The sequence below is a fragment of the Narcine bancroftii genome, chromosome 10, assembly GCF_036971445.1.
Source record: "Narcine bancroftii isolate sNarBan1 chromosome 10, sNarBan1.hap1, whole genome shotgun sequence".
In the NCBI taxonomy this organism is placed as follows: domain Eukaryota; kingdom Metazoa; phylum Chordata; class Chondrichthyes; order Torpediniformes; family Narcinidae; genus Narcine; species Narcine bancroftii.
The window spans coordinates 90,211,633-90,237,885 of NC_091478.1; the positions used below are offsets into that span (position 1 = coordinate 90,211,633).

The following is a 26,253-nucleotide window of genomic DNA, read 5'->3' on the forward strand; positions in this document are numbered from 1 at the left end:
ACACCAGAGTTCTTTCTTCAACATCTTCCAAACCCATGACCTAAGCCATCTAGATAGCAAACACATGAGGATGCCAGGTTCTCCAAGTCACTCCTTATTTTTACAGAGATATATTGCCTATTCTTCTCATCATCATGTCAAAATACTGGAACTCCTTTGCAACATCACCTAAGGATTACTTTTACTGCAGCAGTTCAAGAAGGCAATTCATCATCTTCTAAAGGCTGCTCTTACCAGTGAGAATCACAATCTATAACTTTAATGAAAGAAGCAGAGAAGACTTAGCATATTCTGCCTACTGATAAAGGGAATACAACAGTCAATATCAAAATTATCTAGAGCAGCAGGGTGTGTTCTCCCAGTTGATTTCACTTCACATCCCACTCCCACTGGGAAAGATAGTTATGTCCAGAGCAACTGTCACCCTTTTATAGCACTAGCACTTTTCAATCTGGCTTGGGGAACATATGTCAGATCAATCACTCTGCAGTGTGCCGTCAGTTATATATTAGATTACTGAAGGATCACCAGGGTCAATCTGTGTTTCATAGCAAGAGATGATTTTTCATCTTTTCATGAACTGCTGCTTCTCATTCCAACAGTCTGGGGACTTACTCAGACAAAAGTTCTATGGAACAGATGCAACCAAAGATCACTGTTTCTCTGTGTCTTAGTGGCTGCCTCCATTATGTACCTTCTAATTCCTAAAATGTAAATACTTTAATGCTATCTCTGCTATCTTACTTTTATAAAAGAGGCTTACACTGTTTTACTCTCACAGTAAATAAGTGTTTCTATGAACATCTTAATTAAAAGTACTTTCATAAATGACTCCCAGAGTTTTACAGTGTTATCCCACAGTCCTTTGTTCACTTGCTAGGTTAATGGCTCCGTTAGCTTTACTTTTCTTTCAAGTTCATGCCCCTTGAGCATTTTTACTTGAAAATGCATTTTAAAATGGATCTCTGAACTTTCTGTCCCACTGGCTCTCATTGGTTTGCTGCCCTGCCCTGTGAAGTTAATGATTCTCTCTGAGTCTTTTCTCATTAAAAGCTGTATTGCTAAGCAGTATCAAATGAGAGGTTTTAAATCAACGCCTGATTCCTTGGAGTCTATTTCCATTGCTTTTGTCTGGTGTTAATGGGGCGTTTAGGCGATGGTGGTGGTGCAGTAGCAAAGCAAAGCTAGGGATATTTGTAGTGAGCTGACCCCAAAATCATTCAGGCCTCAGACTTCAGCTGCAACAACATTAACAACTTCCATTTATATAGCACCTTGCAGCAAATCTGGAGAGTCTCCAAAGATATTTATTGTGAACAATGCCTTAACAATGGGCATGCTGAGAACAATTGGTCAGTCCCGCTCTTGGAGTGTGTCCTTGGGAGCAATGTCCCTTCAGGAATCATAGTACCTTACAGCACAGAAATAGGCCCCTTTGGCCTCCTAGTCTGTGCTGAACTATTTTTCCACCTAGTTCCACTGACCTGCACCCAGTCCATAGTCCTCCATACCCTTCCCATCCATGTACCTGTCCAAATTCTTCTTAAATGTTAAAATTGAGCCAGCATTCACCATTTCAGCTGACAGCTCATTCCACATTCCCACCACTCTCTCTGTGAAGATGTTCTCCCTAAACTTTTCCCCTTTCACCCTTAACCTATGTCCTCTGCTTTGTATTTTACTACCCTCAGTGGAAAATGCCTATCTATATTTATTCAATCTATACCCCTCATAATTTTGTATACCTCCATCAAATCTCCCCTCATTCTTCTACGCTCCAGGAAATAAAGTCCTAACCTGTTTAGCCTTTCCCTGTTACTCAGTTCCTGAAGTCCATGTAATGGCCTCGTAAATCTTCTTGGCACTCTTTCAATCTTATTGATGTCTTTCTTGTAGTTAGGTAACTCCTTGTTCAGCATATTCCTTATAACTGAAACATCCTCTCAGCTTCTACCCGGTTTAGGCTCATCAAATCTTTTAATATTTCAATCAGATCACCCTCCATTCTTTGGTATTCCAAAGCCTTCAGCCTTCCTTGTTCAACTTTTCTTCATACATCAGACCCTTCAACCCTAGAATTAACTTAGTGTCCCTTCCCTGAATTGACCCCAATACACCTGTTCTTAAATATGGAAACCAAAACTGATACACAAGGAATAGCCTCACCAGGTTATATGAAAACTTTCCAACTTGACACTCTAGGCCTCTTTCAATCAAGGGCAACATTCCATTAATCTTCCTGATTATTAGCTATGTAGTGTGCTACCTTCTCGTTCATCTGCTGAAACATCCAGATAGTTTTGTACAACAACATTTGGTAGAACCACTCCCTTAAAGAAATAATTTTCTTTATCATTCTTCCTTTTGAAGAAGATAACCTCATACTTTCCACATTAAGCTTTGTCTGCCACTCATCAGACTACCTAAATCCCTTGCAGCATGTTGATACACCTATTTTTTTTTAATATCCTCAGGTAATCTGGCTACAGTATAATTTGTCCCTTTATCCAACTCATTAATATAGATTGTAAACGTAGAAGGCCAAGAAATAGCCCTGCAGCAATCCACAAGTTATTGATTGCCAGTTTTGAAAAAAAATATCCAAATTCTGTTTGTCAACCACTCGCAATCCATGCCAAGATCTACTGGGTCCTCTTTATCCACACTCAGCTGACAACTATAATGGAGAAAGTAGATCTCTGGTTTTCACAAATTTACAAAAATATCCATATATTAATACTGCAATTATTAAACAACATATTTAAAAACAACAAACAATGTAAAAAAACTATTAAATGCTTTTGTCAACTTAATAAATTCCCCGAAAATGACCTTGTTGTTATTCTTTTGTCCATTTTTCTTCTAGTTGAAGTCAATGGACACGTTGATCCAGCTGATTTTATAAGCAGAAATGCTGAGAAGTGTATTCCTCTCATACATTCTAGTTGATCTCAATTAAGAGTCCAACAGGACATTTCAGTTGTCCCAAAAACAACAATCAGTCAGAAGGAGCCTAGGGATTTCCATCTCCATATGTAAGCTATAGAACAAGGTACAAATGTAATGTCCCAAAGATGTTTAGGCAGAAGGATCTGAAGGTCTTTGTTGGATAGGGACCAAATGCAGGCCCAGAATGTCATCTTGGTTGACATGGATGAGTTGGGCCATTGCGGACCAAGTCAGTATCACTGTACGATTTTCTCATACTGAGCTACTTTAGTTGCTGCTAAACTGGATCACAAATTAAAAATGGAATTGTGTGCTCACATCTCCTCAGAAAAGTTTCAGGCTCTGTCTTTCCTGCATATCAAATACAAAAGGATGGAGGTGATAGGAAAGAATTTTAAAGGGGGGGTAAAAAAAAATACACCGTATGATAGATATCTGGAATGCCCTGTCAGAAAAGGTGGTGGAATCAGATATGTACTACATTTAAGAGCCATTTAGACAGACAGTTCAATGGGCAAGGCATCGAAGAATAGTATCCTTGTGTGGGGGAAAAGGGAAAAGTAATGGTGGGGAAGAAAGTCACAGCATGGATGTGGTGGTCAGAAAGTCCCGTTTCTGTACTGTACATTTTCAACATTGTATCAGGCTGGAGGTTCAGTAGAGCTAACAATGTCTAACATGCTTTTTCTTTTCTTTGGCTTGGCTTTGCGGACGAAGATTGATGGAGGGGTAATGTCCACGTCAGCTGCAGGCTCATTTGTGCCTGACAAGTCCGATGTGGGACAGGCAGACACAGGGGAAATCACGCTGCTCTCCATTGCAGGCAAAATCTTCGCTAGGATTCCCCTAAATAGAATAATATCTAGTGTCGCCGAAAGTTTTCTCCCAGAATCACAGTGCAGCTTTCGCGCAAACAGAGGAACTACTAACATGGTCTTTGCCCTCAGACAGCTCCAAGAAAAGTGCAGAGAACAAAACAAAGGACTCTACATCACCTTTGTTGACCTCACCAAAGCCTTCGACACCGTGAGTAGGAAAGGGCTTTGGCAAATACTAGAGCGCCTCAGATGCCCCCCAAAGTTCCTCATCATGGTTATCCAACTACACGAAAACCAACAAGGTTGGGTCAGATTCAGCAATGAGCTCTCTGAACCCTTCTCCATTAACAATGGCATGAAGCAAGTCTGCGTTCTCGCACCAACCCTCTTTTCAATCTTCTTCAGCATGATGCTGAAACAAGCCGTGAAAGACCTCAACAATGAAGACGTTGTTTACATCCGGTACCGCACGGATGGCAGTCTCTTCAATCTGAGGCGCCTGCAAGCTCACACCAAGACACAAGAGCAACTTGTCCGTGAACTACTCTTTGCAGACGATGCCGCTTTAGTTGCCCATTCAGAGCCAGCTCTTCAGCGCTTGACGTCCTGTTTTGCGGAAACTGCCAAAATGTTTGGCCTGGAAGTCAACCTGAAGAAAACTGAGGTCCTCCATCAGCCAGCTCCCCACCATGACTACCAGCCCCCCCCCCACCCCCACATCTCCATCGGGCACACAAAACTCAAAACGGTCAACCAGTTTACCTATCTCGGCTGCACCATTTCATCGGATGCAAGGATCGACAACGAGATAGACAACAGACTCGCCAAGGCAAATAGCGCCTTTGGAAGACTACACAAAAGAGTCTGGAAAAACAACCAACTGAAAAACTTCACAAAGATTAGCGTATACAGAGCCGTTGTCATACCCACACTCCTGTTCGGCTCCGAATCATGGGTCTTAACATGCTAACTAGGCTATAAATACCCAGAATTCATAAGGACACCAAGATATGGGCTTTGTCAGCAATGTCTACATTCCACAATGATTATACAAGCTTTCCAAGTGCTGCTGCATTCAACAAGGCCATTGTGGAAGTGAGGGTCCTTATGTTACTTGTGATGAGGCAATCTCCTGGAATGGTTCCAACTTATTCTTCTTGACTGTGCATCAGAGACTGCATTGCAACAGAGTTAGACAAGAGTTAGAGATGCTGACCTCTTAAGCCAAGACATTACCTGCTGCATTCACAGAGCCACTTCTACTTTTCTGGGGTTATTCAGCATCTGTTTTCTCATTGGCCTCTATTGGAGCATTCTGCAAGATGTCTATGATCAATCGATTCAATCCCTTGTCCAATAATGGTGCTCCCCAGATTCTCCCAGATGGAGGGCATAGCCATTAATCCACGATGACAATGGGAATCATGCATTGTAGCATTACAGAAGAGATCACATACAATATGGTAGACAATATAGCAGAACTCTCCCATTACCATGGAAGTGGATTGTCATTCCCATAATAAGCCAACCAACTATCCAGAATCTGCTAAATATCTTTAGCCTCTCTCTCTTTAAGATTTAAGATTCAAGATTATTGTTACAAAATAAAACAGATGTAATACTGTATTACACAAAATTGCATTTAGTCTGCCGTAAGGCAGACAAAGATTAGCCATCAGCAGAAATTACCCGGTGCCCCTTTGAGTCAGAAAAAGAGAAGGAAAAGGGAGTCCCTTCAGAGTCACTGAGTGTCCATGGATTCACCTCCAGCGCTCCCGCAGCCACACAGATCAGGCAAAACCAATCTCCAGATCCAAATGTCGGACACGATCAGGAAACCTTCAGTGCCCGAGGCCCCTCAGTAGCCCCTCCCATCTTTTGCATCCTGGTTCCAATACCTGATACCCCTTCAGCCAGTCTCCAGCAGCCCACAGCCTGCATGTGTTCCTCACCTTGCCAACATTCCTGATTTGGCCACTATACTTTCACGAATTACTGTTCCTTCCGTCTAATGTCAGGAACTTTACCCTGTGCAGATACTTCTGTCAATAACTCATCTGTGGAGATTTATTCAAGGTACATAAAATAATGAATGCAGTTCTCAAAGTGTTGGAGAAACTCAGGAGGTCACATGGCAACTAAAGGATGTTGAAGGCATTCAATGTTTCTGGCCTGAACCCTTCATCAAGAATGAATGATCATCTTTCCTCAGAAAGGGCTCAGGCCCTAAACATCAACTGCCTTTTACTTTCTATGGATGCTGTGTGACCTGCTGAGTTTCCCCAGCACTTTTGCGTTCTGCCTTTGGACCACTGAATCCATGTAGAGCATTAACCAGCCAGTTACACTAATTCTATATTCATCCCATTTTTACTCTCCCCTCATTCTCATTAAGTTCCCTCAGACTCTACCCGACACTTACACACTAGTGGCAATTTACAGAAGTCAATTAGCTTGCCAACCGGCACATCTTTAGGATATGAAAGGAAACTCAGATGAAACCTACTTGTTTACAAGGAGAACTTGCAAACTTCATGCAAATAGCCCCCAAGGTTGGGGCTGAACTCAGGTCTTAAGAGCTTCAAGAGAACCATTTTACCAGCTGTGCCTCTGTGCTGTAGTGGAGTCTGTGCACAAATAGCTTTGAGAAGTCTGTGAGGCATGGAAATCTGTGAATCCAAACAAATCATGGAGAGGTGTTACCAGCATGAAAGCTACTGGAGGCTGGTATGTGGGAGTAAAGATAAGAAAAGTGCAGAACTTTCCTTTTGTGTTGATCTGACAATATGTTGTTAATGTTGCATTTATCCTTGAGGACAACTACAGCTGTGGATAGTTCAGCTGCAAGTATGTAGTCAGCAGGCTTACTCCTGATCTCTTATAGAGAAAAGGCAGGTCCAGCAGAGAATCAGGATGATGCAATATTGAAAAATGGAAATTGCTGCAAAAACTAATCCAGAAAATTAAAGAAAAATGTGACTGATTTTATAAATTTTCAATAAAACAGAAAATGGTAGAATACTCAGTAGGTCAGAGAAATAGAATTAGCAGGCCCTTTTAATCAAAACTAGTTCAAGATGTAAGTTTGTAGAATCAAACAGTCACATAGCTCAGCAATGGGTCCTTTGGCCCACCATGTCCATGCCCATATTATGACCCATCTATACTAGCCCAATTTGCTTGCATGAGGGCCATTTCAATGTAAATATTGAGGGAAGGGAAGGAGACTATATCAAAAGGAATGGAAAGCAGGCGCAGATGCTGGGCTGAGAAATTCAATATGTCATGTCTTTTATAATGTTGTATATCTGGAGATCATTTAGCTTCTGAGTGGAACCTGATTACGCAATCTCTGGTTTGATACAAGGTCCTCCCTTTTGCAAATGAGACTTGCTTGATGATATAATTTCTTGGCCATTAATGGACAAATTATGTGATTTGCTTGCATTGTCTGGGAAATTAGGCTAATTCATTTCAATTGATTGCTACATAGGAACATTTTTTACAGAGTGGTACCTAAATTGCAACAGCACTTGTTTAACCACCGAGCTACAAATCAACCCAACATGGAGCCCGGTTATTTTTTTTGTAACTTATTATGAATCAGTGGGTCTCCACTCTCCCCAATGACAACCATGACCCACCCACACTGTCCTACTCTCCTCCAACAAGCATACAACTTCATAGAATCTCTCCCACTATTCCAGCACCTCTCCAGACAAAATCCCAATCTTTATCCAGCAACAATCTTCTACTCCCTCTCAATTAGCTGCAAGGAAGGTTGGAACAGGATGCAAGAAGAGATTACTGGAGTTTGTCACTGCAGGCTCAAGGATGAAATAGCTATTGTTGCATCACGTAATGGCCCTCTGCTGTACCAGGAAAACCACAGAAGCATTGCTGAACCATGATAATGAAAGGCAAAAACTGAGAGGCAATAAATAGGGCACCAACAAGAGAGTGGAACTAGGGACTCCTTGTTTGCAAAATTACCAATGGCCACTATTCTAGTCCTCAAGAAGAAATGTGCCTTAATAACTGTTGTCTGGTGGAATTGATGTTAAACACGACAAAGTGCTTGAGAGGTTGGTTATGGAGCAAATCTCATGAAGGACCTAGACCTAATTCTGTTCACCTAACAACATCTTACATCAATGGCAGGTGCCATCATGCTTGCCCTCCACTCTGGATTAGATCAGCTAGATCACAGGAACGCCCACGCCAATTTGCTGTTCAATGAGTACAACTTGGCATTCAACACTATCATACTCATGCCCAGACTTTGGGCATCTTGGACAATATATAGATCGCCAAAATGACCTGAACCATGATGATGATCAACACAGGAACACCCCATGGCTGTAATTTTAGTCCCTTCCTCTATTCCCTGTACACCCAGAACTGCACATCCAAGTTCAACTCCAACACAATCCACAAATCCACTGATGACACTATTGTTGTTGGCCGAATAACTGGAAGTGCTGGGTCAAGTTACAAGAAGGAAATTGAAAATCTAGTTGGGTGGTGCCAGAACAACCAGCCTCCTCTCAAATGTCACCAAGACCAAGGAATTTGTTTTTGATTTTAGCAAGGAAAAGCCAAGGATCCACAAGCTTGTCTGAATTGATGAGAAGGGTGTGGAGAGCCTGGAGCCAGCACATCAAAGCAACCATTAAGAAGGTGTACCACTGCCTCTACATTCTTAGGAGTTTTGACATGTCATCAGATACTCTATGAAACCTCCACAGGTGTACTGTGGAAATACACTGACTGAGTGCATCACAACGTGGTTTTGCAATACAAGGGCCTTGGAACACTCAAAGTCTGCAAAATGTCGTGAACATAGCCAGGCCCATCCCTTGAGGCATGACCACAAGAAGCCATCATAAATGACCCCCATCACCCTGGTCACATCTTCCTCAGTAGGTACATATTCCTGAAAGCCAGCACCTCTAAGTTCAAGAAGTTTTATTCCAACAGTTATCAGATCTTAAACCTCTCTTTGATATTGACTGTCTGTATTATTGCAGGTCAATTGGTCTGCAGTTTTTCTTTGCAACTACCTATTCAGCTGCAACAAATGTGAATTTTGGGCATATGTACGTTGTACAATGTGTATCACCAATTATTCTTTACAGTTGATTACAGGCAGTCCAATAAATCATGGTCCTTTCACTACTCCACATCAAACCTCCCTACCACTGGTGAGCAGCCATATTAAAGTCAGAGAATTTGAGGTAAACTTAACACTAATGTGATAATGAAATCCTGTGATCAAAATAGTTTGAGGCTCTCATGATTTCTTGCAGACGATTTAAGGGAGAGATCCTATCAGGCTAACTGGATTGAATTTTTTCAAAGTATTGATGTTTACAGTGGGGATAATTGTGCTTGAGAGGGTGGCGTGATGTTGCCAAGGATGGACCGTTTCAATTATGAGGAGAGAGACTGAAAAGGCTGGGCAAATAGGAAACCTTTCTCCACACCAAATTAGGGGCAAGGGATGAGGGAAAGAGGTAAGATAGGATCTGAGGAAGAAGTGGTTGGAATCTGGAATCATTGCCTGAGTGCATGGGAAAGGTAAAGACTCACAACATTTAACAAGACTCGTAATGAATGATTGAATTGTCGAGGCATAGAAGATTACAGAGCAAGTGCTGCTAAATGGAATCCCCAAAAATAAAAATAGATGATGCTGGAAAACACTTGGTTGATCAGGCTACATCTGTGGAAAAAAAGATTATTCTGATGCTGGCAGGAGATGATTACATGTTTTTATTAAACCACAAATGCTGCTTTACCTGCAAAGTGTTTCCCGAATAATCTGCTTTTATTCAAGTTTTCTGGCATCTATATGTGTTTTCTTAATTTTAACTTATATTCCCCAAAATGATTGTTAACCCAAAGTGTGATTATGGCACGAGTCCGAAACCCAGGAATTGATCAAGCCCAATATGCCCACGACCTCTTATTGTCAGAGTCTCCTCATTTTCCCACATGGCATCTCAGAATAGATTTGCAGAACAGACATTTGAGTTTTAAAAGAGTCATATAAAAGAGAGAGAGCTACATAGTAGCTGAGACTTCACATCCCTCCACAAAACCCCAAGACACTCATTCTAATTCTGAGGCAAAGCCTTCCCTATGGTTTATTATTAACATGCAATGACTTCAAGGAGAGCTTTTTTTTTCATAGAACATTACAGCACAGTACAGGGCCTTCAGCCCATGATGTTGTGCTGAACCATATATACCTACCAAAAGAAAATAATCCCTACCGACCTCATAACCCTCTATTTTTATTTTATCCATGTGCCTGTCTTCGAGTCTCTTAAATGCCTCCATTTTTCCAGCCTCCACCACCACCGCTGGCAATGCATTTCAGGAACTGACAACTCTCTGTGTAAAAAAAAAAATTACCGCTGATGTCTCCCCTAAACTTTCCTCCATTCACTTTGTACAGATGGCCTCTTGCCCTGGGAAATATGTGCTGACTGTCTACTTTATCTACACCTCTCATAGTCTTCTTTGATTACATTCATGACGTCACTCTGATGGCAATAATCTTAGGAGGGACTTGTATAGAATTACTGTGCATATAAACATCCAATGACTTGGTCTCCATGACTACCCGAGGCAATGAATTCCACAGAGTCACCTCATCTCTGTTCCAAAGGGACATCCTTTTATTCGGAGGTTGTGCCTTTGATTCTAGACTCTCCTACTACTGGAAACATCTTCTCCACATCAATCTATCTATCCCTTTTGATATTTGGTAGGTTTCACTGAGATCCTCCCTTCTTATCAAGCCCAGAGCCATAAAATATTCTTCCTACTTTTACCTCTGGAGGGACCTCTGGAGGTCCCTCTGGAGGGACTTTTACCTCTGGAGTCCCTCCGGAGGGACTCAGCAGGTCAGAAAGCACGCTCTCTGGGTAGAAACAGTGAGTCAATGATTCACGTCAAGACCCTTTATCGAGACTACACAAACAAAAGGCAGTGCCAGAACAGGCAAGTCCCTAGCAAGGAATAAAATGGGTAGAGGGATCACTGACAGTGTGTACATCTCAAATGGTGACACATTCCTTAAATATTTAATGGGAAATTAAATTTTTGGCAGAAGACTGAGGAATCCGGGAAGATATTGATCCAATATAATTCATTAAACATAAATAAGCATAAAACTTGGGACAAAAAAAAATCACCTTTGAATTTTTTTCAGCAATTTTGCATGAAAGTGAACAAGATTTGGGTTAAAACTGGAATGATATTTCATTGTTTGCAACTGGGGTAAAGTCATAAATTTCAAGGAAATATCCATTAAGGCAATCATGTTATTCATAAAAATTTGCATTTAGCTTCATCACCTTTCCGGTGTTTTTTTTAATTGGTCTATTTTCTATGAAGGAGAAAGTGCTAATTACTTCACAGAGAAACTCACTGGAAGAAATTACAATGCCTCACAGATGATAAAGTATCACATTACTAAGAAGTTTGTCAATCTCCCAGTATCCTTTACCACCAACTGCTCATTCAGCTTATCCTTGTTGAGTCCTATGGGATTATGTTTTTCTCTCATTGATATTTTAAGTTTCTCGTTTCACATAGGAAAGCTGAATTATTGTTCTCATCTCTAAATATAACCTGAATCAGGAAAAGCTGTACTTTATAGTTGTTATATTATTCTACATTCCCTAATGGAGCTTTCATTATATACCATGACAATATATTCACCTCTAAGTCCCGTTATATGACATACAGCATGGTAAAAAAGGCCCCTTCGGCCCATGAGACCATGCCGCTCAATTTTACCCCAATGACTTACAACCACCAGGATGTTTTGAAAGGTGGGAGGAAACCAAAGCACCCGGAGGAAGCCCATGCAGATACAGGGAGAACATACAGACAACGCTGGATTTGAACCCCAGTCATTGGCACTGTGGCAGCATTGTACTAACAGCTACACTAACCTTGCCACCTCAAACCTATACTTGTATGAAGTAAATGTGCAAAAGTACTTGTATTAGGGTATTTTAGAATCGCCATGGAATCTTCCATGCCATACCATCTTCATCCACAGTGCAGAGTAAACTTGTTTTGTCATCTTGTTCCATATGACTCAAGCTCAAACTCCATATGGGCCCATCAAGACTCAGGCCCAAAACGCCTGTTCTGTATCTTTATCTTTGCTGTATAATGTACACTGTTTGACCTGCTGGGTTTCTCCAGCATTGTGTTTTTACTTCCACCACAGTGTCTGAAGACTCTTGTGTATTACTCGAGTTAAAATACATCCAGAAAACAACTTTGTCTCATGGCAAAATCTTGTGGATGCTGGAAATCTAAAATAAAACAAAATGCAAAAAATATTTTGTTGATTGGGTCAAACCTTTGGGGAGAGAAACAAAATTTCAAGTCAATAAGTAGGAACATCAACACTGATGCCCTCTTCAAGGATGCTACCTGATCTGGTGTTACTGAGCTCTACAATCAGAACTAATAGATTTGCTAATGAATGTTTTAGGTATTTCTTGCAGCTAAATGATTGCGGGATTGTTGAAATCAAGAAATCATCACTAAATTATTCCCCATTGCTATCTGTGGTTAATTCAAGTACACTTTGAAATGGCTCAGCATGGTACTTAGTTCAAAGACATTCTAGGATGAGTGTTCTCGCCTTGTGAAGGTCAGAAGAAACATTGTACATTTCTACACGCAGTGTGCAGACTAGATGTTGGTGGGATTGTGAACCTGAGAAAAATTAATAAGTAAAGGATGGTAGTCTAGATTAATTCTCATTCTTAAATCAGCTGCAAACCTATTTTTGTACTTCAGATAGCTGTAACATATCATATTATCATATCACATTATAATTTAGTCTCTATAAAAAAGAAAACTGCATTATAACATCAGTTAATTTTGCACTTAAAAATTACTACAGAGGAAAATACAAGCAGAAATAACTGGAATAAGCAGCATGTGTCTTAGATTCTGAAAAAGATAGATTAATATTTTAGACCTTGATTCACAGGGAGCCTGGTTAATGCAGGGAGTGATTTTTTTTTTCTCTCTGGCACGGTAACAGTACTCTTTTAGTCTACAATAACTCTTTAAAGCTGCCGTTCCACTGAAATTTGTGGTTCTTAAAGATTAAATTTAAAGGTGAACTGTCCTTTTGTTTTGTGCCCAATTAAATATTAAAAATATTATTTGTGAACTTAAATTACGTTTTATTCACGTTTCCATGCAGTCTTTTCCAAATTAATTTATCGCGTGACAGACAGGTTTAATAAGAAAAGCAAAAACCAATGGAATTCAGAGAATTGGCAGTGAATCCAAAATTGATTCAGTGGTAAGAAGCAGAGGGTAATAGATGAAAGCTATTTTAGTAGCAAGGAGGATAGATCCTCTGCTTCTTGTCCTTATGGATCAAGGATTTGGAGAAATATATTAGATATTATTGTTTTATAGGTGATACGTTGCAGCTGGTGAGGATGCAAACTGTTGTCTGCATGAAGTTATCAATGGCCTGGTGAGCTTGGCAAATGGAATTCCATCCAGAGATGTAGGCCAAGAAATTAAATAGTGTGATATTGAGACGCATGGAGAAAAATAAATGAGGACTTGGCATGCATGACCCAAAAATCTCTGAAGGTAACAAGAAAACCAGGCGAGGAGATAAAGTAAAATGAAAATTCCCTTTATTTTACAGGTGGGAAATATAAGAACAGAGAGGTCATGCTAAAATTGTATAAAACACCACTTAAGCCATGATGCCCAGTTCTGGTTATCAAATTACAAGAAGTGTGCGGTGGTGCCAGGAGGGGTAGAAGGGTATTGAGAACATAAGAGACCTTTCACTATGAGGAAAGATTAACTGGAGGATTTGCTTTGGGGCAGAGAAGGCTATGGAGAGATTTATTCAAGGTACATAAAATAATGGATAGCCTGTATCAGGTGCATGGGTCAGTAAGCTCAATAATTACAGGAAAAAAATTAAAGTCAATGCTAGGATTAAAGCCATAAGAATATAAGAAACAGAAGCTAGAGTAGGCCGTTCAATCTTTCAATAAGATCATGGCTGATCTTTCACTTCCGTGCCAGTTTCCTACACTAATCTCATTTTACACTGGGATCTGGAAGTCATTGGCTGAAAGGTGAAATGGTGGAGGGAGAAACTATCATCACATTTTAAAATTATCTGGTGGAGTACTTATCTACTGTAATTTACAAGGCTGCTGCCTGAGAGCTGAGAGGTCGAATTAGACTGAAGAGCTCCTTCTTGGATATCATCAACAGAATATGGCAACTTTCTGTCTTGACTTTTTCAATGGTTTTGTGGTCATTATGAACTCAAATGTTTCAAATAAATGGGCTGATTCTTTAAATTCTTCATGAAAACTAAATTTGAATTTAGGAAGAACAGAGAACGAGTTTATAATGCTGATGTGTTGCATGAAGCTTTTAAAAGTGCATTTAGAGAATAGCATATTTTTTTAATAAATATTGGAAAAAATTGAAAAGTATTAATGATAAAAACATTTCAGTCAGGCAGCAGAAACACACGAGAAATCCAAAACAATAAAACCAACTCACTACAGTATGTTGGCTTACAAATTAATTCCGAAGAAGAATTAAATGAAATGAAATACAGAGATACAAAGAAGGAAGATGGTGGTTAAAGCTCACCGTTACTTTCTGGAAGGAGCAACATCTTTCAGATTTTTATTTTGGCATGCAGTCAGTTAGAATCCACTGCAAAAGCCTTCAGCTGTAATAGATGAGCCTGGTGAATTGTCAGCTCAAACATCCACAATCATAGAGGATCAAGAAGATTAGACCCAGGAGGTTGCCACCAGCGAATATGGTCCAGTCTATATGTTTTAAAACTTGTGCTCAGCCAAATTTACTGCCTGAGTTCTTAAAACATATTATTACTACTATTAGATCTTCAAGCAATACTCGGGGCCTAGGAACCATCCTTTCAACCCATGATGTCTGTACCAAACACCGTGCCAAATTAAATTAAATCTCTTCTGCCTGCACATGATCCATATCCCTCTATTCCCTTCCTCTTAAATGCTGTTAGCACAGCTGCTTCTACTATCACCCCTAGTTCCATGCACGTACCACTTCCTGTGTAAAAAAAAAAGTTGCCTTTTTATTTCCACTTACATACCACTTTAAGTAATCTCTATGCCATAGGTGTTCTGTGATTAGTAAGGGATTACTTAAGGTGGTAAAAAGGTTGAGGACAACTGCTCTAGTCGCAATTGTCACCAAAATATTTTGCTTGAGAAAAATTGTCATTGGCCCATTTCCTTTGGAGTCCTGAAACTGTGCACATAACGAGTCAATGAGGTACAATTAAAACAGTGGTTTTCAACCTTTTTCTTTCCATTCACAAACCGTTTTAAGTAATTCCTTACTAAATCACAGAACACCTATGGCAGAGGGAATATTTAAAGTGGTATGTAAGTAGTGGGAAGTAAAAGGCTGAGAACCACTGAGCTAAAGAAACCTCCCCCTTGCATCTCATACCTTCTATAGGAAGCTTCTTGGTAAATCACTGAACTCTTTCTGGAGTCTCCTCATCTTTTCTGCAATAGGGTGTCCAAAACTGCACAGAATTATCCAAATTCACCCTCACAAAAATGTTATATAACTGCACCGTGATTTGCTTATTCTTATACTCAGTGCCCTGATCAATGAAAGCAAGCATATCACAGGGTTGTATATTCCCAGGCCTGACCTGCTGTGTTTCTCCAGCACATTTGTATTTTGAAAGCATACCATACACCTTACTTACCCTGACTACTTGCATGGCTATCTTCAGGGAGCTATAGATTTAAATTCCCAAATCCCCAGTGTCATTAAGAGTTCTGCCATTAATTGTAGTCTTAACCTTTACATTTGACCTCTCACAGTGCCACACTTCACACATGCCAGGATTAAAGACCATCTGCCAAATCTCTGCCCACATCTGTAACCACATTATATCCTGCTGCATCCTTCATTAGCCCTCAGCATTAATCCACAACTCCACATCCTTTGTGTCATCTGCAAACTTACTAACCCACCTATCTACATTTTCAAATTAATTTACTGCACATAAATCACAAACAACAGGGTCCCACCTCCGTTCCCTGTGAAATACCATTAGTCTTGGATCTCCAGCCAGCACAGTACCCTTGCGCCTCTACTCTCTGCTGTTATGAGCAAACCAGTTTTGAATCTGAACCATCAATTCAATGTAGATTCCATTTACCTTCTGGATCAGCCGACAATGTGGGATCTAGTCAAATGCCTACCTGAACTGCCATATTATAATTGGTACAGTGAGAAGGGTTCTTCTGCAAGTCAACTTTAACATGCATACAACCTTATAAAGTAGGAGAGCAAGAGCATAACTACAGTGTAACAGATCAATTAGAATATAGCAAGGACAGCATGAGACCACTATTGTGAAGTCATATAGACAAAATCCACTACCTCATCCTCATCAACCAACTTTATCATCAAAAAACTCAATCATTTGTAAGACATGACTACCCCACACCAAGCCATATTGCCCATCCTTAATCAGGAGTTATCCTCTTGTTTATCAAGCAAGTATAAAATTCCTTGGGATTATCTTTAATCCTACTCACCAAGGACGTTACATTTCACCTGTCTACCTTTTGCTCATACCTTGACAAAGGGCTCGGCCTGAAACGTTGGGTATTTACCCTTGCTTCTTATGAATGCTGCATTACCTGCTGATTTTCTCCAGCCCTTTTGTATATTAAACTACAATCACGGTGTCCGCAGACTACCTTCTTTAAAAAAACATTACATCCCCTTTGGCCTTCCAAGTGCCTGTTGAGCTCTTTCCTGCTGTCTTCATGTACCTCAAGGACCTTGTCTGATTTTAGTTTTTTTAAACCTTGTATTTGTTTACTTTTGAAACCATGAAAGGCAAGTGGAAAGAGGAGTCGGTTGATTCCATAGCTGGGACAAAATATTAAGTGCTGCCCAAAAAGGTTGAACACTTGCCAGAAACAGAAATAAATAGGACCATTTCATTTACATTCAGACATTGTTTGGAGAATGAAGTGTCTGATCAGAAATTCTGAATGGACAAAGAATAACAGGAAATCATTTTGGACAATCATTAGTCAAACCCCATCATTATCCACTAAAAGAATTAAGTAATTAAAATTGAATTGTCAGTTCTTAATTACAGTTACACTCTCCCCAGTAGTTTCATTCAATGACTGTGAGTATATGCAAGCATACAGTTTCCGAATCTGAACACCAAATTTCATGACAATTAATTTTGATTCGGATTCTGACAGTTGGTGAACATATAAACAATTGCCATGTAAATTGGGCACATCCTAAAGATAATTTCAATCAATATTTATGCCTCAGATAAATTTGGTCAGGACTAATAATGAATTAAACTTAATGCCCATGGACCATATCTTACTAACTCAAGACAACTGCCCAGAATCAATGCCCCCCAAATTGTATTTAGCAATTTGGAATGAAGACGGTCTTCACAGGCAGAAGCCCTGTCCTCAAAACTTCCCTGGAAGCTTTAACAGCTGACAATGCTGTTTTGTTTCTCATATTCAGATATTTAACAACTATTAAAGATGAGGTAAATCATTCCAAAAAAAATTTCTCAAATATGAAATTAAGTTAGGTTCCGCACATTCAATGTCTAAATAATTAAAAAATATAATACAAAGTAAGTTCATGGAAAAAAAGAACCTGTCTTTTTCCTTGGGACGCAGAACCCAATAATGCCCATTAAAAATATTGCAAATCCTGCACCTGATCTAATGATTTCCTAGTGAGAAGCCTGGGGAACCTTAGTAGGATGGAACTCGACTGCTGGACTCCATCTGGAATTGTAGAGTCTAATGATGAAGCTTGTTGACTGATGTGGCGCCATCAGTAGATTTGGGACCTCTGCATCTGATGACATATGCACCAGAGGCCTGGACTGGCTGCTACTTAAAAGTCTAAATGTCGGCAGTTCTTTACAGAACTGTCCGCATTTGCCAGCGCAATCCGGCCTATGTTGTTCTGTAGGGAAATCAATGTTATAATAAGATTTAAAGTACTGTAATACAGAAGGGGAAGTTAAAAGAAATCAATCTGACCAGCAGGTTACATTTAGTACTCACCAAGAGATGTTACTATAGAAACCCATTGTGAAGGTGGGATTCCCAGAATCTTCTGACAGGTGAGAAAGCTTATGGGAAACTTGCCGCTCTAATTCAGCGGTTATGTAAATATTAACTATGATTAGCTTGGTTTAAGTAATGGCTGTTCTTGAAATGGAATGTCCTGTGATAAATCATACCTTAATTAAGTAATAATAATCATGCTTAATAATGTTATCATTGATTGGAAAAAAAGATTACCACACCCAAGAATTAAATAACATTTTAATTAATATTCCAACAAAAAATATGAGGGCTTAATCACCAACCTAGTTTTTGCAAAATATGTTTGTCCAACAAATAGGATAGTCTAACATGACATACTTGCCTGAATTTCTCCATTCATCCTTTGCATGTAAACCTATGCATTTTACTAGTTTTCCTTGACCCACTTAATAACTGTTCTCTCGCTTTTCATGTGATCACTCCTCTCAACAACAGGTATTCTGTTTTGGATACTGTTGAAGGGGATGACCTACCAGGGACATCACAACAGAGTCTGGCCTTGTGGCTAAGAAGGGAAGAGAGGAGAAGAAGCGAGGCCTAGTAATAGGGGATTCATTAGTGAGGGGAACAGATAAGAAGTTCTTCGGAAGAGATTGAGAATCCTAAATGGTATGTTCCCTCCCACGTGCCAGGATGTCTCATATCAAGTACTCAACATTCCCAAGACGGAGTTCAAGAAGCCAGAAGTTATGGTCCATCTAGGGACCAATAACGCGAGTAGAAACACTGATGAGGCCCTGCAAAGAGAGTTCAGGGAGTTAGGTGAAGAGATGTGACATCTGCTAGTGAGGTTAGAAATAGGAGGATAATGCAGCTTTATACGTGGCTAAAGAAACAATGCAGGACGGAGATCTTCAGATTGCTGGATCACTGGGCTCTCTTCCAGGGACGATGGGATCTGTTCCAACAGAATAGTTTGGATCTGAACTTGAGGGGGACTAATATTGAAATGCAAGGAGCACTGTAAGAAAAGCAGACGAGCTTAGAGCATGGATTGGCACATGGAATAACGACATTGTGGCCATCAGTGAAACTTAGTTGCAGGAGGAGCAGGACTTGCAGTTCAATAATCTGGAGTTCCATTGTTTCAGACATGATGGAGGAGCATACAAGGAGGAGGGGTGGCATTGCTAGTCAGGGGAATGAGACAGGACAGGTAATGGAAGAGTGTATAAGACACCACTTGTGTCCAGTGATCATTATGCCATTAGTTTCAAGATAAATATGGATCAAGATAGATGAGTTCCTTGGGTTGAGATTCTCAACTGGAGAAGTGCCCTTTGTTGAAGAAATTACAAGGATATGCTTGAAAAGTTGGAGCCCTTCAAAGGTGAAAATTTGAGAGAACGGTGTTAACTTTGACTTTAATCCTGACAGGAACAATGCTAACAGATATAGAGAACCTTGGTTTTTGAAGGATAGTGGTTAAGAAGGTGTATAGCAGGAACAGGAAACAAGGAGCAAATGAGGTACTTTAGGAGTATAAAAAATGGAAGAGAAATGGAATAAATAAATCAGGAGGTCGAAAAGACACAAGGATGACTTGGGAGACAAGGGGAGCAAAAATCTTAAGGGCTTCTATTGGTATATTAGCCAGGGACAAAATTAGTCTTTTTGAAGGTCAGAGTGGTTGGCCCTATATGGGATCAAAAGAGTTGGGCGAGATCCTAAATGGTTTGTTTGCATCTGTATTTACTCAGGAAACGAATAGTGTGTAGAAATGAGGCAAACAAGCAGTGAGGTCATTGAACCTATACAGCTTAAAGAAGAGGAGGTGCTTTCTGTCTTAAGGTGAATACAGGTGGATAAATCCCCAAGGCCTGATAAGGTATTCCCTTGGATCTTGAGGGAAGCTAGAGTCGAAATTGCAGGGGCCTTGCAGATATATTTAACATGTCCTTAGCCACGGGTAAGGTGCCAGAGGATTGAAGGATCGCTCATGTTGTTCCATTGTTTACAAAAGTCTCTAAAAATAATTGGGGTAATTATAGGATGGTGAGCCTGATGGCAGTAGTGGATGAGTTACTGGAAGATATTCTAAGAAATTTGAGAAACAAGTATTTGGATAGACAAGGACTGATTATGGATAGTCAACATTTTTTTTGTGGGGTAAGTCATGTTTAACCAATCTAATAGAGTTTTTTTGAGGAGGTTTACCAAAAACATTGATTAAAAAAAAGCACATGGATGTTGTCTACACTAGCCATTCTCAACTTTTTTTGGCTATGACACCGTAAGATTCTGCTCAAAGTTTGCTGCATCATCTATGACACAGTGACAATACTATCTTTTTTTAAATTATATATAAACGGGATTTCCAGATGACAAAGCCATAAAGGAGCATTTATATAGTACTTTTAACAAAACACTTGTTGTAGTAATTTGTTAGTTATGGTCTTCTCAGAATTTATGGAGCATTTGAAGGACAGGTATAACACAAATTAAAAATGAATTACAGGTATAAATACAGTTTGTTCTATACAAATTATTCTTGAAACAAGAATGTCAAGGTTCTATCTCTTTCAATGTAACTGAAGCTGTCAAGGAAATTGATTGGAATCTACAATCTACAAAAGGTGTATCATGTTGGAGGCCTGAATTGTGTTGTAAAAGAATTCAAACACAGTAATATTTCATCCATTCCATTATCTTGATCAGCTGTATTTTAGAATATTAAAAATAGTCTAAAAATAAAATAGATCAGAGCTTTCTGCCAGTTTGTGGTGGTCTGTATGGTAATGCCTACTCTTCCCTTTGGCAGCTTCTTCACAGTCAACTTGCTGGTAAATGTTCTATCTCTACATTCTGATACACTGCACAGGCATAACCGTAGCCATTAGAACAATGCCTTTACAGCGCCAGCTATCAGGACCGGACAGGGGTCCAAATCCTGCATTGTCTGTAAGGAGTTTGTACATTCTCCCTGTGTCGTGTGGGTTTTCTCCAGGGGCTCCCATTTCCTTTCACTGTTAAAACGTGCTGGGGGTGCAGGTTAATGGGGTGTAAATTGGGCGGCAGGCACTAGTGGGCTGAAATGGCCTGTTACCAGGCTCTATGCCTAAATTTAAATTTAAAATAAAAATAATAGCCCCAGGAGTGCAGACCAGAATAAGATGCTCTCATGGTGTCTCTTGGTTTTCCTCTATGGCAGGCAAGGAGCAAATGAGGTACTTTAGGAGTATAAAAAATGGAAGAGAAATGGAATAAATAAATCAGGAGGTCGAAAAGACACAAGGATGACTTGGGAGACAAGGGGAGCAAAAATCTTAAGGGCTTCTATTGGTATATTAGCCAATTGCTATACTTCATGGTGTATATTACATTTTTTTGTCTTTTTACACAACAACAATAGGAATCTTTGAAAAGGAACCTTGGAAAATCCCCCCCCCCCCGCTAAAAAAAACATGATATTGCCTTAACCAACTTATTAAATACTTGGATGCCTTTAACATTCAAAAAAATAGAAAAGCATTCAAAAATTATTACAGTTAATGAACCAATAAAACATTAAAGTGGGATCAAAAACAAGAGGACATAGTTCTAAGGTGAGAAAAAGATGTTTTAAATGGGATCGGGGTAAGATTTTTTTTACATCAAGTGGGTGAAATCTGGAATGCATTGACTGAGGTGGTGGTGAAATCAGATACATTTATTATGTTTGTGAGGCATTTAAAGCAGACACTTAAATAGGTAAAGGATAGAAGAATATAGTCCTAATGAGGGCATATGGGGTTAATGGAGCTGGGCAAGGAGGTTGGCATTGACATAGAGGGTCAAAGGGCACATTTCTGTGCTCAACAATCCTATGATTGTCAAATTAACCAGCAAAGGATAAAAACATGCAGCCAAAATCATGGATAAACAATAGAAAGAATTAAGACATGGAAACAGACAATTTGGCCCAATCCTTTGGCAGTGGGTTTTTTTGTGAGCATTTATCTTAATGTGTTACAGCTGGTTCTTTTTTCTTAACTCTCTATTCTGTGATTCTTGAATCACCCGTCTCCATTGTTCTTAAGTGTTGGCATGATGTTTACTTCAATCATTAACTCTTGTAAAATTTTCCACAGCCTCACAGCTACCTGTGTAAGATAATGGTATTTGTTTTGTGAAAATCATACAGTCCAGCAACTGGACCTTCAGCCCATGATGCTCATGCTGACCATCAGCTATCCACTTATACTAATCCCACTTTTCAATTGAATGTGGGCAAACTCAGTTTGTGAGATAATAGGCAAGTGTGGCCAGCTATATACAGAAAGAAGATAAATGAGTTTGAGGTGAAAAATCCAGCATAATCCAATATCTAATGGAATAGGTTTGAATAGATAAGAGTCCCATGATGTTCTTGTGTTTATATTTCAGGGAAACTACACGGTGATTAAAAATAAAGGGTGTTGGAAACGGTCGGCAGGTAGGGCAACCCCTGTGAAAAGAGCAACCAAATGAATGCCTTAGGGTGATAACCTTTCATCAGAAATGAGATAAGTAAGGAAACAGAAAGTGTTGCAGAGAGGAATCAAAGCAAATGCCTGCAACAGAAAAGCACTAAGTAGTCCACATGACAAAAGCTGACCAATACCTCACAGTAGCTTTTCCCATCAATGACATTATAAGTGTTTTGTGTAGAAATGGAGGATACAGGCAGTACCCAGGTTACAAACATCCAGGTAATGAACAACTCGTACTTATGAATGGGCTGTTCCCCAATTCGTGCATGCGCATAAATGCACATAACGTGATCTCACGAATGCTAAATAAGAACCAGAGTACCTGTTCTGCCATACATACAAATTCGGCTTACAGACAGACCAGGTAATGGAACTTGTTCATAATACAGAGGAGGGATTAATCATACCCTCATGACATATTTCAACATTTTGGGATGGACTTCAAGATTATGAAGAATATTCTGCTGCAGTTTTAGTTAATATGAGTGTCTTTAAGAATAGCTTTTCAAATATTAATTCTTTAAAGTCCATCAAGGCCAACTCACAGTCTTATGTGTCAATACATGGTAACTTTTCTACTTTCAAGATGAACAGCAAAGTCTCTTTGAAAACTACATCAGGAACCATGGCCTTGCCTTTCTGAACATTACAAATGGTAACAATGTTTTCTTAATTTAATTGTCAATCACATTACTTTTGCTCTGGAGATGAAGTTCAATTTCTGCTGAATGATAACAATACTGTATATCTGAAAGGATTAAGGACTCCAAATAATTACAGGCAGATAACCTCCAAGGTTTTGTCTCTTTATGTTTAAAGAGAATGTGCATTGAACAATCTTCTCACCTGCACAAAGTTATCCATTAACAATGACCACCTCCCCCCCAATCTCTGACAGGAAGCATTGAAACAATCTTTAGATCATCTGTTATAGACATTGTCCCAAAAGACAGACAAGGTGCCAAATGATCGTTTTTCCCACCAATCCTCAACTCCATAGCTTGGAAATCACCACTCAAGGCCTCCTTACAAAGTGCTGAACCTGTGCCAAAGAAGACATGGAACACTATACGCAATTTCAAGTGGCAGCCTCAGATTGAGAGAAAATTCACTGAGGATATCTGCTCCTGGTCATTATCCAACAGTCAAATATTTATGTCATATTTAGTGATTGAATGAACAATCATTGCCATGTTAAAAAAAAGTACAATATACAGGTGCAATGAACGTCTTACTTGCTGCAGTTTTACAGGTATTTATAAAAGACAAGAGAAAATGATCATAAAATACAAGGAGGAAAGGAAAATAAATGAATTATTATTATTATTCACAGTTGGAAATAAATCAACGCAAAATATGTGTTGAGTTTAATTCCCTGAGTTTTATGGATACTCTGGAGGTGAGATTGTTTTTTAGTGCAAGTATTGAGTAGACAATCATGAAATTAAAAAGTCTATATTAAGCAATGCCCAATATTCCTAGCTAACAACAAAATATGTCTAAATGAATGCTTAATTTTAATGATAATAGCCCATGAGAAAAATTAGAAGACTTCAAAGCTGCACTTTTTGGCGGATGGAGGTCCTGATAGAGGCAGATGGAGGCGAGGATAATATCCAGGAATGCCAACTTTCAAATGGTGCAACTGCTCTTTCACACCTGATAAATTTGTTGTGAAAAAGGTGAATTGAAACTGCCTGCGGAGGATATTCCTACTCTCGCATCATGTGGAACTTAATCCAGTGTTGTATCAAACCAAGTGTGAAAATTTCACTGGGGATTCCCTTGATCCCTTTTACACTTCTGAGACTTCCTCACCAATGATCCATGAGCATCGACATTGCAGACTGCCTGTAAATGTCTAAGTAGGTAGAATTTAAAAAGTGAATGTGAGCTCAAATGAACCAAGTACGAGTCTTGGAATTAAAATTGAAGTGAAGCCTGGCTGGTTAAAATCCAGATTGCGAACTCCACGTGTATGGCTGCATGTTCTGTATCCCAAACATGGCATGACATCCTTCAAAAAACTCTGGATCCATATCTAGTTATAATCAGTAACAATAGCATTGCTAACCATAGACTTTTGCTATGTCTTTGCACTGCCAGGGTCTGTGTTCCGTAATCTCATCAGTGAGTATGGCATTGTCTTTGCACCTATAAAAACACTTCTTATTCAAATCTGCACAGGATGTAGTGGATAATTCTATTCTTTATAAATTACTGTATATATTAAAAAAAACAAAATGGTATAATCAGGAGCAGGAACAAATAATGTGATTTTTTTTGCTTTTTTTTAAACCTAACCAATGGAAATTTCCAGCAAATGTATACAATTATGCTCCTAGTGCATACTGGCAATTGTAATTGACATGATTTGTATGAGGTACAATGTAATAACTGAATATATTAAAAATTCTTATAGCTTGATTAGCATGAGAGCACATATCTACCGCTGCAATATTATTAACAACACAATTATCATGGCATCCCTAGGATATGCTCTTAGCACTTCAGTGAATAAGTAAACCTTCACTAACGAAGAAAAAAAAATTAAAGAACAGCAAATTTCAAAGCACCAGTTGTGCTGAATATCATTAAAAATTTATAAAACTTTCTCTGAACATGACAAGTGTTTGGTTTAACTCAGGATCTGCCAGAAGTAGTCTTGGCTGAGAAAAGAATCCTGTCAGTCTGTTCCCTTGGACTTTACCCCTCACCTCAATGCAGCTGAAAGATGTAGCCATTCAAGACTGACAGTTTGACACACCATGACCTGTCAGAACATTCATCTCTCAGTGTTTTGTTTTAGTTGGAAGCCGAACTGCACACAACATAAGCAAGTTGTTTCAATGAGATCAAACATTTCTGGCATCTCCACTTACCAGAGCCTTGATTTACAATGTATTTGTCAGAGACTGATTAGATGGTGAGTGCTTAAAAACCTATAGAAGACGAACAATTTTACTACCTCTTGCTCTTTACCACGGAATGGGTTATGCTCTTATCTAGCCAATAAATTCACCTTACTTCAGTACATCTGTTTAGAAAAGCATTTTTCTATTATTGTGTTGCTTTAGTGTGTGACCCTTCTTTTTTTGCTTGTATGCTTCAGCAAACATGCTGATACAATCTTAAGGTCATGTTCTTTTCAAACTGACAGAGCCTTCCAAAATTTTGACGAGGTGTATCTTGCAATCACATTGTACAAAAGACAACAGATTCCATAAGAAAATCTGAGTCATTTAATCACAGTACCTTTAAGATATTTTTTGGAAGAAATCATTGAACGGGTTTAACTCCTTGGGTGCTCCTCTTCCAGTTGTGGTTCAAGTTCCTGAAACATTTATTTAAACATGTATCATGCTTCTGTTGAGAAAATTTTAACCTAGAATGCATTATGTATTATGCATTATGTTCCACAGCCATAATGCTATTTCCTTTAGCCAGGTACAGACAGTGGAAATATTTCTGTAGTGTTCAATGACTGGCCATTAAGAAATGCTGCTCTGTGGTGTGAAATTAATCCTTTGAACTTGTATTTCTTTCTTGGATAAAGTGTTTTGCTCATATAAAGTTCTCATTGCAAGATTCAGGCAAAAGCAGAGACAACAGTGCCATTGTTATCAAATGAACCTGAACAATGGTTGAAAAGAAGAACTCAGTCTGACCATATTCCCAGTAAAGCTTCCAGTCCAAGCACATACCTTGATACCTGCTGTCAAATATATTAATTCTTCTCTTTCAATAATATCTTCCTAATGACAGGTCTTTCATCAAAATGTGATCTTTTGTTGACAGTCTTGTTCTGATTCC

The 26,253-nt window shown here is 39.2% G+C and overlaps 1 long non-coding RNA gene across 3 annotated transcripts in view; it reads right to left on the reverse strand.

The window, feature by feature from the left end:
* The window catches only part of LOC138744009 (uncharacterized), a 70,592-nt gene extending 54,420 nt beyond the window's left edge, over positions 1-16,172 (reverse strand). Inside the window, exons 1-2 of one of the 3 annotated variants that reach the window (XR_011345189.1) lie at positions 16,079-16,172; positions 14,457-14,538 (exon numbers count right to left, since the gene is read on the reverse strand). This is a non-coding gene — a long non-coding RNA (uncharacterized lncRNA). Of the gene's footprint in view, positions 1-14,456; positions 14,642-16,035 lie in introns of all 3 variants that reach the window. The other 2 variants (XR_011345190.1, XR_011345191.1) reach the window with 2 other exon arrangements.
* Between the last annotated feature and the right edge of the window lie 10,081 nt (positions 16,173-26,253).